This window comes from Larus michahellis, unplaced genomic scaffold (genome assembly GCF_964199755.1).
Source record: "Larus michahellis unplaced genomic scaffold, bLarMic1.1 SCAFFOLD_52, whole genome shotgun sequence".
Lineage (NCBI taxonomy): Eukaryota > Metazoa > Chordata > Aves > Charadriiformes > Laridae > Larus > Larus michahellis.
The window spans coordinates 924,540-937,400 of NW_027435923.1; positions in this window are offsets into that span (position 1 = coordinate 924,540).

The window sequence follows — 12,861 nt, forward strand, 5'->3', positions numbered from 1 at the left end:
CCAAGAGAGAGCTTGCTCTCCCTGTCTTTGAGTACTGTTTTCACTGTCCCGGTTACCTCTTTGCTAACATTCTCTTCAGAGCTGCAGTGAAACCAGGAACCACGTGGAGAAAGCACCCACACTGAAAGTGCCTGGAGGGAACATTGGGGCTTCTTCTCAGTGTCTCTGACATAGGGTTTCACTGTCCCGGGAAAGTCTCTGCTAACACCGTGCAGAGCGCTGTGCCCAATATACAGAAACGTCTTGCGGTATCTCCTACAGGGAAAGTGCCAGGAGGGAATTGTCGAGCTTGTTCTCAGTGTCTCTGAGAATTGCTCTGATTATCCCTGTGACCTCTTTGCTAAGACTCTCCAGAGAGCCGTCCTCAAAACCAACACACATCTTGACATATCTCCCACATTGATCGCAGTGTCTCCAGGAACGGCATTCAAGGAGCCAGGAATTTTTCTGCCCACACTCTCCGGGGAGAGTTCCTTAAAACCAATATACATCCTGCTATATCTCCCACATGGAAAGTGCCAGGAGGGAGAAGTGGGGATTATGTTTAGACTTTCTCGGAACTGCTTCAAATCAACTAGATAGCTTTGTGCTGTAAATCTCCCAACAGCCAAACGCAAAAGCAGCAAACATCTCGCTGTATGTCCCACATCCAAAGTGCCAAGAGAGAGCTTGCTCTCCCTGTCTTTGAGTACTGTTTTCACTGTCCCGGTTACCTCTTTGCTAACATTCTCTTCAGAGCTGCAGTGAAACCAGGAACCACGTGGAGAAGGCACCCACACTAAAAGTGCCTGGAAGGAATGTTGGGGCTTCTTCTCAGTGTCTCTGACATAGGGTTTCACTGTCCCGGGAAAGTCTCTGCTAACACCGTGCAGAGCGCTGTGCCCAATATACAGAAACGTCTTGCGGTATCTCCTACAGCGAAAGTGCCTGGAGGGAATTGTCGATCTTGGTCTCAGTGTCTCTCAGAATTGCTCTGATTATCTGTGTGACCTCTTTGCTAAGACTCTCCAGAGAGCCGTCCTCAAAACCAACACACATCTTGACATATCTCCCACATTGATCGCAGTGTCTCCAGAAACGGCATTCAAGGAGCCAGGACCTTTTCTCCCTACACTGTCCATTGAGTTGTCCTCAAAACCAATATACATCCTGCTATATCTCCCACATGGAAAGTGCCAGGAGGGAGAAGTGGGGATTATGTTTAGACTTTCTCGGAACTGCTTCAAATCAACTAGATATCTTTGTGCTGTAAATCTCCCAACAGCCAAATGCAAAAGCAGCGAACATCTCGCTGTATGTCCCACATTGAAAGTGCCAAGAGAGTAATGTAGAGCTTGCTCTCCCTGTCTTTGAGTACTGTTTTCACTGTCCCGGTTACCTCTTTGCTAACGTTCTCTTCAGAGCTGCAGTGAAACCAGGAACCATGTGCAGAAGGCACCCACACTGAAGATGCCTGGAAGGAACGTTGGGGCTTCTTCTCAGTGTCTCTGACATAGGGTTTCACTGTCCCGGGAAAGTCTCTGCTAACACCCTGCAGAGCGCTGTGCCCAATATACAGAAACATCTTGCGGTATCTCCTACAGGGAAAGTGCCAGGAGGAATTGTGGAGCTTGTTCTCAGTGTCTCTGAGAATTGCTCTGATTATCCGTGTGACCTCTTTGCTAAGACTCTCCAGAGAGCCGTCCTCAAAACCAACACACATCTTGACATATCTCCCACATTGATCGCAGTGTCTCCAGGAACGGCATTCAAGGAGCCTGGACCTTTTCTCCCTACACTGTCCATTGAGTTGTCCTCAAAACCAATATACATCCTGCTATATCTCCCACATGGAAAGTGCCTGGAGGGAGAAGTGGGGATTATGTTTAGACTTTCTCGGAACTGCTTCAAATCAACTAGATATCTTTGTGCTGTAAATCTCCCAACAGCCAAACGCAAAAGCAGCAAACATCTCGCTGTATGTCCCACATCCAAAGTGCCAAGAGAGAGCTTGCTCTCCCTGTCTTTGAGTACTGTTTTCACTGTCCCGGTTACCTCTTTGCTAACATTCTCTTCAGAGCTGCAGTGAAACCAGGAACCATGTGGAGAAGGCACCCACACTGAAAATGCCTGGAAGGAACGTTGGGGCTTCTTCTCAGTGTCTCTGACATAGGGTTTCACTGTCCCGGGAAAGTCTCTGCTAACACCGTGCAGAGCGCTGTGCCCAATATACAGAAACGTCTTGTGGTATCTCCTACAGGGAAAGTGCCAGGAGGAATTGTGGAGCTTGGTCTCAGTGTCTCTGAGAATTGCTCTGATTATCCCTGTGACCTCTTTGCTAAGACTCTCCAGAGAGCCGTCCTCAAAACCAACACACATCTTGAAATATCTTTCACATTGATCGCAGTGTCTCCAGGAACGGCATTCAAGGAGCCAGGAATTTTTCTGCCCACACTCTCCGGGGAGAGTTCCTTAAAACCAATATACATCCTGCTATATCTCCCACATGGAAAATGCCAGGAGGGAGAAGTGGGGATTATGTTTAGACTTTCTCAGAACTGCTTCAAATCAACTAGATATCTTTGTGCTGTAAATCTCCCAACAGCCAAACGCAAAAGCAGCAAACATCTCGCTGTATGTCCCACATCCAAAGTGCCAAGAGAGTAATGTAGAGCTTGCTCTCCCTGTCTTTGAGTACTGTTTTCACTGTCCCAGTTACCTCTTTGCTAACATTCTCTTCAGAGCTGCAGTGAAACCAGGAACCATGTGGAGAAGGCACCCACACTGAAGATGCCTGGAAGGAACGTTGGGGCTTCTTCTCAGTGTCTCTGACATAGGGTTTCACTGTCCCGGGAAAGTCTCTGCTAACACCCTGCAGAGCGCTGTGCCCAATATACAGAAACATCTTGCGGTATCTCCTACAGGGAAAGTGCCAGGAGGGAATTGTCGATCTTGGTCTCAGTGTCTCTGAGAATTGCTCTGATTATCCCTGTGACCGCTTTGCTAAGACTCTCCAGAGAGCCGTCCTCAAAACCAACACACATCTTGACATATCTCCCACATTGATCGCAGTGTCTCCAGGAACGGCATTCAAGGAGCCAGGACCTTTTCTCCCTACACTGTCCATTGAGTTGTCCTCAAAACCAATATACATCCTGCTATATCTCCCACATGGAAAGTGCCAGGAGGGAAAAGTGGGGATTATGCTTAGACTTTCTCGGAACTGCTTCAAATCAACTAGATATCTTTGTGCTGTAAATCTCCCAACAGCCAAACGCAAAAGCAGCAAACATCTCGCTGTATGTCCCACATCCAAAGTGCCAAGAGAGTAATGTAGAGCTTGCTCACCCTGTCTTTGAGTACTGTTTTCACTGTCCCGGTTACCTCTTTGCTAACATTCTCTTCAGAGCTGCAGTGAAACCAGGAACCATGTGGAGAAGGCACCCACACTGAAAATGCCTGGAAGGAACGTTGGGGATTCTTCTCAGTGTCTCTGACATAGGGTTTCACTGTCCCGGGAAAGTCTCTGCTAACACCCTGCAGAGCGCTGTGCCCAATATACAGAAACGTCTTGCGGTATCTCCTACAGGGAAAGTGCCAGGAGGGAATTGTGGAGCTTGTTCTCAGTGTCTCTGAGAATTGCTCTGATTATCCATGTGACCTCTTTGCTAAGACTCTCCAGAGAGCCGTCCTCAAAACCAACACACATCTTGACATATCTCCCACATTGATCGCAGTGTCTCCAGGAACGGCATTCAAGGAGCCAGGACCTTTTCTCCCTACACTGTCCATTGAGTTGTCCTCAAAACCAATATACATCCTGCTATATCTCCCACATGGAAAGTGCCAGGAGGGAGAAGTGGGGATTATGTTTAGACTTTCTCAGAACTGCTTCAAATCAACTAGATATCTTTGTGCTGTAAATCTCCCAACAGCCAAACGCAAAAGCAGCAAACATCTCGCTGTATGTCCCACATCCAAAGTGCCAAGAGAGAGCTTGCTCTCCCTGTCTTTGAGTACTGTTTTCACTGTCCCGGTTACCTCTTTGCTAACATTCTCTTCAGAGCTGCAGTGAAACCAGGAACCACATGGAGAAGGCACCCACACTGAAAATGCCTGGAAGGAACGTTGGGGCTTCTTCTCAGTGTCTCTGACATAGGGTTTCACTGTCCCGGGAAAGTCTCTGCTAACACCCTGCAGAGCGCTGTGCCCAATATACAGAAACGTCTTGCGGTATCTCCTACAGGGAAAGTGCCAGGAGGGAATTGTCGATCTTGGTCTCAGTGTCTCTGAGAATTGCTCTGATTATCCGTGTGACCTCTTTGCTAAGACTCTCCAGAGAGCCGTCCTCAAAACCAACACACATCTTGACATATCTCCCACATTGATCGCAGTGTCTCCAGGAACGGCATTCAAGGAGCCAGGACCTTTTCTCCCTACACTGTCCATTGAGTTGTCCTCAAAACCAATATACATCCTGCTATATCTCCCACATGGAAAGTGCCAGGAGGGAGAAGTGGGGATTATGTTTAGACTTTCTCAGAACTGCTTCAAATCAACTAGATATCTTTGTGCTGTAAATCTCCCAACAGCCAAACGCAAAAGCAGCAAACATCTCGCTGTATGTCCCACATCCAAAGTGCCAAGAGAGAGCTTGCTCTCCCTGTCTTTGAGTACTGTTTTCACTGTCCCGGTTACCTCTTTGCTAACATTCTCTTCAGAGCTGCAGTGAAACCAGGAACCACATGGAGAAGGCACCCACACTGAAAATGCCTGGAAGGAACGTTGGGGCTTCTTCTCAGTGTCTCTGACATAGGGTTTCACTGTCCCGGGAAAGTCTCTGCTAACACCGTGCAGAGCGCTGTGCCCAATATACAGAAACGTCTTGTGGTATCTCCTACAGGGAAAGTGCCAGGAGGAATTGTGGAGCTTGGTCTCAGTGTCTCTGAGAATTGCTCTGATTATCCCTGTGACCTCTTTGCTAAGACTCTCCAGAGAGCCGTCCTCAAAACCAACACACATCTTGACATATCTCCCACATTGATCGCAGTGTCTCCAGGAACGGCATTCAAGGAGCCAGGAATTTTTCTGCCCACACTCTCCGGGGAGAGTTCCTTAAAACCAATATACATCCTGCTATATCTCCCACATGGAAAATGCCAGGAGGGAGAAGTGGGGATTATGTTTAGACTTTCTCAGAACTGCTTCAAATCAACTAGATATCTTTGTGCTGTAAATCTCCCAACAGCCAAACGCAAAAGCAGCAAACATCTCGCTGTATGTCCCACATCCAAAGTGCCAAGAGAGTAATGTAGAGCTTGCTCTCCCTGTCTTTGAGTACTGTTTTCACTGTCCCAGTTACCTCTTTGCTAACATTCTCTTCAGAGCTGCAGTGAAACCAGGAACCATGTGGAGAAGGCACCCACACTGAAGATGCCTGGAAGGAACGTTGGGGCTTCTTCTCAGTGTCTCTGACATAGGGTTTCACTGTCCCGGGAAAGTCTCTGCTAACACCCTGCAGAGCGCTGTGCCCAATATACAGAAACATCTTGCGGTATCTCCTACAGGGAAAGTGCCAGGAGGGAATTGTCGATCTTGGTCTCAGTGTCTCTGAGAATTGCTCTGATTATCCGTGTGACCTCTTTGCTAAGACTCTCCAGAGAGCCGTCCTCAAAACCAACACACATCTTGACATATCTCCCACATTGATCGCAGTGTCTCCAGGAACGGCATTCAAGGAGCCAGGACCTTTTCTCCCTACACTGTCCATTGAGTTGTCCTCAAAACCAATATACATCCTGCTATATCTCCCACATGGAAAGTGCCAGGAGGGAAAAGTGGGGATTATGCTTAGACTTTCTCGGAACTGCTTCAAATCAACTAGATATCTTTGTGCTGTAAATCTCCCAACAGCCAAACGCAAAAGCAGCAAACATCTCGCTGTATGTCCCACATCCAAAGTGCCAAGAGAGTAATGTAGAGCTTGCTCACCCTGTCTTTGAGTACTGTTTTCACTGTCCCGGTTACCTCTTTGCTAACATTCTCTTCAGAGCTGCAGTGAAACCAGGAACCATGTGGAGAAGGCACCCACACTGAAAATGCCTGGAAGGAACGTTGGGGATTCTTCTCAGTGTCTCTGACATAGGGTTTCACTGTCCCGGGAAAGTCTCTGCTAACACCCTGCAGAGCGCTGTGCCCAATATACAGAAACGTCTTGCGGTATCTCCTACAGGGAAAGTGCCAGGAGGGAATTGTGGAGCTTGTTCTCAGTGTCTCTGAGAATTGCTCTGATTATCCATGTGACCTCTTTGCTAAGACTCTCCAGAGAGCCGTCCTCAAAACCAACACACATCTTGACATATCTCCCACATTGATCGCAGTGTCTCCAGGAACGGCATTCAAGGAGCCAGGACCTTTTCTCCCTACACTGTCCATTGAGTTGTCCTCAAAACCAATATACATCCTGCTATATCTCCCACATGGAAAGTGCCAGGAGGGAGAAGTGGGGATTATGTTTAGACTTTCTCAGAACTGCTTCAAATCAACTAGATATCTTTGTGCTGTAAATCTCCCAACAGCCAAACGCAAAAGCAGCAAACATCTCGCTGTATGTCCCACATCCAAAGTGCCAAGAGAGAGCTTGCTCTCCCTGTCTTTGAGTACTGTTTTCACTGTCCCGGTTACCTCTTTGCTAACATTCTCTTCAGAGCTGCAGTGAAACCAGGAACCACATGGAGAAGGCACCCACACTGAAAATGCCTGGAAGGAACGTTGGGGCTTCTTCTCAGTGTCTCTGACATAGGGTTTCACTGTCCCGGGAAAGTCTCTGCTAACACCCTGCAGAGCGCTGTGCCCAATATACAGAAACGTCTTGCGGTATCTCCTACAGGGAAAGTGCCAGGAGGGAATTGTCGATCTTGGTCTCAGTGTCTCTGAGAATTGCTCTGATTATCCGTGTGACCTCTTTGCTAAGACTCTCCAGAGAGACGTCCTCAAAACCAACACACATCTTGACATATCTCCCACATTGATCGCAGTGTCTCCAGGAACGGCATTCAAGGAGCCAGGACCTTTTCTCCCTACACTGTCCATTGAGTTGTCCTCAAAACCAATATACATCCTGCTATATCTCCCACATGGAAAGTGCCTGGAGGGAAAAGTGCGGATTATGCTTAGACTTTCTCAGAACTGCTTCAAATCAACTAGATATCTTTGTGCTGTAAATCTCCCAACAGCCAAACGCAAAAGCAGCAAACATCTCGCTGTATGTCCCACATCCAAAGTGCCAAGAGAGAGCTTGCTCTCCCTGTCTTTGAGTACTGTTTTCACTGTCCCGGTTACCTCTTTGCTAACATTCTCTTCAGAGCTGCAGTGAAACCAGGAACCACATGGAGAAGGCACCCACACTAAAAGTGCCTGGAGGGAACATTGGGGCTTCTTCTCAGTGTCTCTGACATAGGGTTTCACTGTCCCGGGAAAGTCTCTGCTAACACCCTGCAGAGCGCTGTGCCCAATATACAGAAACGTGTTGCGGTATCTCCTACAGGGAAAGTGCCAGGAGGGAATTGCGGAGCTTGTTCTCAGTGTCTCTGAGAATTGCTCTGATTATCTGTGTGACCTCTTTGCTAAGACTGTCCAGAGAGCCGTCCTCAAAACCAACACACATCTTGACATATCTCCCACATTGATCGCAGTGTCTCCAGGAACGGCATTCAAGGAGCCAGGACCTTTTCTCCCTACACTGTCCATTGAGTTGTCCTCAAAACCAATATACATCCTGCTATATCTCCCACATGGAAAGTGCCAGGAGGGAGAAGTGGGGATTATGTTTAGACTTTCTCAGAACTGCTTCAAATCAACTAGATATCTTTGTGCTGTAAATCTCCCAACAGCCAAACGCAAAAGCAGCAAACATCTCGCTGTATGTCCCACATCCAAAGTGCCAAGAGAGTAATGTAGAGCTTGCTCACCCTGTCTTTGAGTACTGTTTTCACTGTCCCGGTTACCTCTTTGCTAACATTCTCTTCAGAGCTGCAGTGAAACCAGGAACCATGTGGAGAAGGCACCCACACTGAAAATGCCTGGAAGGAACGTTGGGGATTCTTCTCAGTGTCTCTGACATAGGGTTTCACTGTCCCGGGAAAGTCTCTGCTAACACCCTGCAGAGCGCTGTGCCCAATATACAGAAACGTCTTGCGGTATCTCCTACAGGGAAAGTGCCAGGAGGGAATTGTGGAGCTTGTTCTCAGTGTCTCTGAGAATTGCTCTGATTATCCATGTGACCTCTTTGCTAAGACTCTCCAGAGAGCCGTCCTCAAAACCAACACACATCTTGACATATCTCCCACATTGATCGCAGTGTCTCCAGGAACGGCATTCAAGGAGCCAGGACCTTTTCTCCCTACACTGTCCATTGAGTTGTCCTCAAAACCAATATACATCCTGCTATATCTCCCACATGGAAAGTGCCAGGAGGGAGAAGTGGGGATTATGTTTAGACTTTCTCAGAACTGCTTCAAATCAACTAGATATCTTTGTGCTGTAAATCTCCCAACAGCCAAACGCAAAAGCAGCAAACATCTCGCTGTATGTCCCACATCCAAAGTGCCAAGAGAGAGCTTGCTCTCCCTGTCTTTGAGTACTGTTTTCACTGTCCCGGTTACCTCTTTGCTAACATTCTCTTCAGAGCTGCAGTGAAACCAGGAACCACATGGAGAAGGCACCCACACTGAAAATGCCTGGAAGGAACGTTGGGGCTTCTTCTCAGTGTCTCTGACATAGGGTTTCACTGTCCCGGGAAAGTCTCTGCTAACACCCTGCAGAGCGCTGTGCCCAATATACAGAAACGTCTTGCGGTATCTCCTACAGGGAAAGTGCCAGGAGGGAATTGTCGATCTTGGTCTCAGTGTCTCTGAGAATTGCTCTGATTATCCGTGTGACCTCTTTGCTAAGACTCTCCAGAGAGACGTCCTCAAAACCAACACACATCTTGACATATCTCCCACATTGATCGCAGTGTCTCCAGGAACGGCATTCAAGGAGCCAGGACCTTTTCTCCCTACACTGTCCATTGAGTTGTCCTCAAAACCAATATACATCCTGCTATATCTCCCACATGGAAAGTGCCTGGAGGGAAAAGTGCGGATTATGCTTAGACTTTCTCAGAACTGCTTCAAATCAACTAGATATCTTTGTGCTGTAAATCTCCCAACAGCCAAACGCAAAAGCAGCAAACATCTCGCTGTATGTCCCACATCCAAAGTGCCAAGAGAGAGCTTGCTCTCCCTGTCTTTGAGTACTGTTTTCACTGTCCCGGTTACCTCTTTGCTAACATTCTCTTCAGAGCTGCAGTGAAACCAGGAACCACATGGAGAAGGCACCCACACTAAAAGTGCCTGGAGGGAACATTGGGGCTTCTTCTCAGTGTCTCTGACATAGGGTTTCACTGTCCCGGGAAAGTCTCTGCTAACACCCTGCAGAGCGCTGTGCCCAATATACAGAAACGTGTTGCGGTATCTCCTACAGGGAAAGTGCCAGGAGGGAATTGCGGAGCTTGTTCTCAGTGTCTCTGAGAATTGCTCTGATTATCTGTGTGACCTCTTTGCTAAGACTGTCCAGAGAGCCGTCCTCAAAACCAACACACATCTTGACATATCTCCCACATTGATCGCAGTGTCTCCAGGAACGGCATTCAAGGAGCCAGGACCTTTTCTCCCTACACTGTCCATTGAGTTGTCCTCAAAACCAATATACATCCTGCTATATCTCCCACATGGAAAGTGCCAGGAGGGAGAAGTGGGGATTATGTTTAGACTTTCTCAGAACTGCTTCAAATCAACTAGATATCTTTGTGCTGTAAATCTCCCAACAGCCAAACGCAAAAGCAGCAAACATCTCGCTGTATGTCCCACATCCAAAGTGCCAAGAGAGAGCTTGCTCTCCCTGTCTTTGAGTACTGTTTTCACTGTCCCGGTTACCTCTTTGCTAACATTCTCTTCAGAGCTGCAGTGAAACCAGGAACCACATGGAGAAGGCACCCACACTGAAAATGCCTGGAAGGAACGTTGGGGCTTCTTCTCAGTGTCTCTGACATAGGGTTTCACTGTCCCGGGAAAGTCTCTGCTAACACCCTGCAGAGCGCTGTGCCCAATATACAGAAACGTCTTGCGGTATCTCCTACAGGGAAAGTGCCAGGAGGGAATTGTCGATCTTGGTCTCAGTGTCTCTGAGAATTGCTCTGATTATCCGTGTGACCTCTTTGCTAAGACTCTCCAGAGAGACGTCCTCAAAACCAACACACATCTTGACATATCTCCCACATTGATCGCAGTGTCTCCAGGAACGGCATTCAAGGAGCCAGGACCTTTTCTCCCTACACTGTCCATTGAGATGTCCTCAAAACCAATATACATCCTGCTATATCTCCCACATGGAAAGTGCCTGGAGGGAAAAGTGCGGATTATGCTTAGACTTTCTCAGAACTGCTTCAAATCAACTAGATATCTTTGTGCTGTAAATCTCCCAACAGCCAAATGCAAAAGCAGCAAACATCTCGCTGTATGTCCCACATCCAAAGTGCCAAGAGAGAGCTTGCTCTCCCTGTCTTTGAGTACTGTTTTCACTGTCCCGGTTACCTCTTTGCTAACATTCTCTTCAGAGCTGCAGTGAAACCAGGAACCACATGGAGAAGGCACCCACACTAAAAGTGCCTGGAGGGAACATTGGGGCTTCTTCTCAGTGTCTCTGACATAGGGTTTCACTGTCCCGGGAAAGTCTCTGCTAACACCCTGCAGAGCGCTGTGCCCAATATACAGAAACGTGTTGCGGTATCTCCTACAGGGAAAGTGCCAGGAGGGAATTGCGGAGCTTGTTCTCAGTGTCTCTGAGAATTGCTCTGATTATCTGTGTGACCTCTTTGCTAAGACTGTCCAGAGAGCCGTCCTCAAAACCAACACACATCTTGACATATCTCCCACATTGATCGCAGTGTCTCCAGGAACGGCATTCAAGGAGCCAGGACCTTTTCTCCCTACACTGTCCATTGAGTTGTCCTCAAAACCAATATACATCCTGCTATATCTCCAACATGGAAAGTGCCAGGAGGGAAAAGTGGGGATTATGTTTAGACTTTCTCGGAACTGCTTCAAATCAACGAGATATCTTTGTGCTGTAAATCTCCCAACAGCCAAACGCAAAAGCAGCAAACATCTCGCTGTATGTCCCACATTGAAAGTGCCAAGAGAGAGCTTGCTCTCCCTGTCTTTGAGTACTGTTTTCACTGTCCCGGTTACCTCTTTGCTAACATTCTCTTCAGAGCTGCAGTGAAACCAGGAACCATGTGGAGAAGGCACCCACACTGAAAATGCCTGGAAGGAACGTTGGGGCTTCTTCTCAGTGTCTCTGACATAGGGTTTCACTGTCCCGGGAAAGTCTCTGCTAACACCGTGCAGAGCGCTGTGCCCAATATACAGAAACGTCTTGCGGTATCTCCTACAGGGAAAGTGCCAGGAGGAACTGTGGAGCTTGGTCTCAGTGTCTCTGAGAATTGCTCTGATTATCCGTGTGACCTCTTTGCTAAGACTCTCCACAGAGCCGTCCTCAAAACCAACACACATCTTGACATATCTCCCACTTTGATCGCAGTGTCTCCAGGAACGGCATTCAAGGAGCCAGGAATTTTTCTGCCCACACTCTCCGGGGAGAGTTCCTTAAAACCAATATACATCCTGCTATATCTCCCACATGGAAAGTGCCAGGAGGGAGAAGTGGGGATTATGTTTAGACTTTCTCAGAACTGCTTCAAATCAACTAGATATCTTTGTGCTGTAAATCTCCCAACAGCCAAACGCAAAAGCAGCAAACATCTCGCTGTATGTCCCACATTGAAAGTGCCAAGAGAGTAATGTAGAGCTTGCTCTCCCTGTCTTTGAGTACTGTTTTCACTGTCCCAGTTACCTCTTTGCTAACATTCTCTTCAGAGCTGCAGTGAAACCAGGAACCATGTGGAGAAGGCACCCACACTGAAGATGCCTGGAAGGAACGTTGGGGCTTCTTCTCAGTGTCTCTGACATAGGGTTTCACTGTCCCGGGAAAGTCTCTGCTAACACCCTGCAGAGCGCTGTGCCCAATATACAGAAACATCTTGCGGTATCTCCTACAGGGAAAGTGCCAGGAGGGAATTGTCGATCTTGTTCTCAGTGTCTCTGAGAATTGCTCTGATTATCCCTGTGACCTCTTTGCTAAGACTCTCCAGAGAGCCGTCCTCAAAACCAACACACATCTTGACATATCTCCCACATTGATCGCAGTGTCTCCAGAAACGGCATTCAAGGAGCCAGGACCTTTTCTCCCTACACTGTCCATTGAGTTGTCCTCAAAACCAATATACATCCTGCTATATCTCCCACATGGAAAGTGCCTGGAGGGAAAAGTGCGGATTATGCTTAGACTTTCTCAGAACTGCTTCAAATCAACTAGATATCTTTGTGCTGTAAATCTCCCAACAGCCAAACGCAAAAGCAGCAAACATCTCGCTGTATGTCCCACATCCAAAGTGCCAAGAGAGAGCTTGCTCTCCCTGTCTTTGAGTACTGTTTTCACTGTCCCGGTTACCTCTTTGCTAACATTCTCTTCAGAGCTGCAGTGAAACCAGGAACCACATGGAGAAGGCACCCACACTGAAAGTGCCTGGAGGGAACATTGGGGCTTCTTCTCAGTGTCTCTGACATAGGGTTTCACTGTCCCGGGAAAGTCTCTGCTAACACCCTGCAGAGCGCTGTGCCCAATATACAGAAACATCTTGCGGTATCTCCTACAGGGAAAGTGCCAGGAGGGAATTGTCGATCTTGGTCTCAGTGTCTCTGAGAATTGCTCTGATTATCC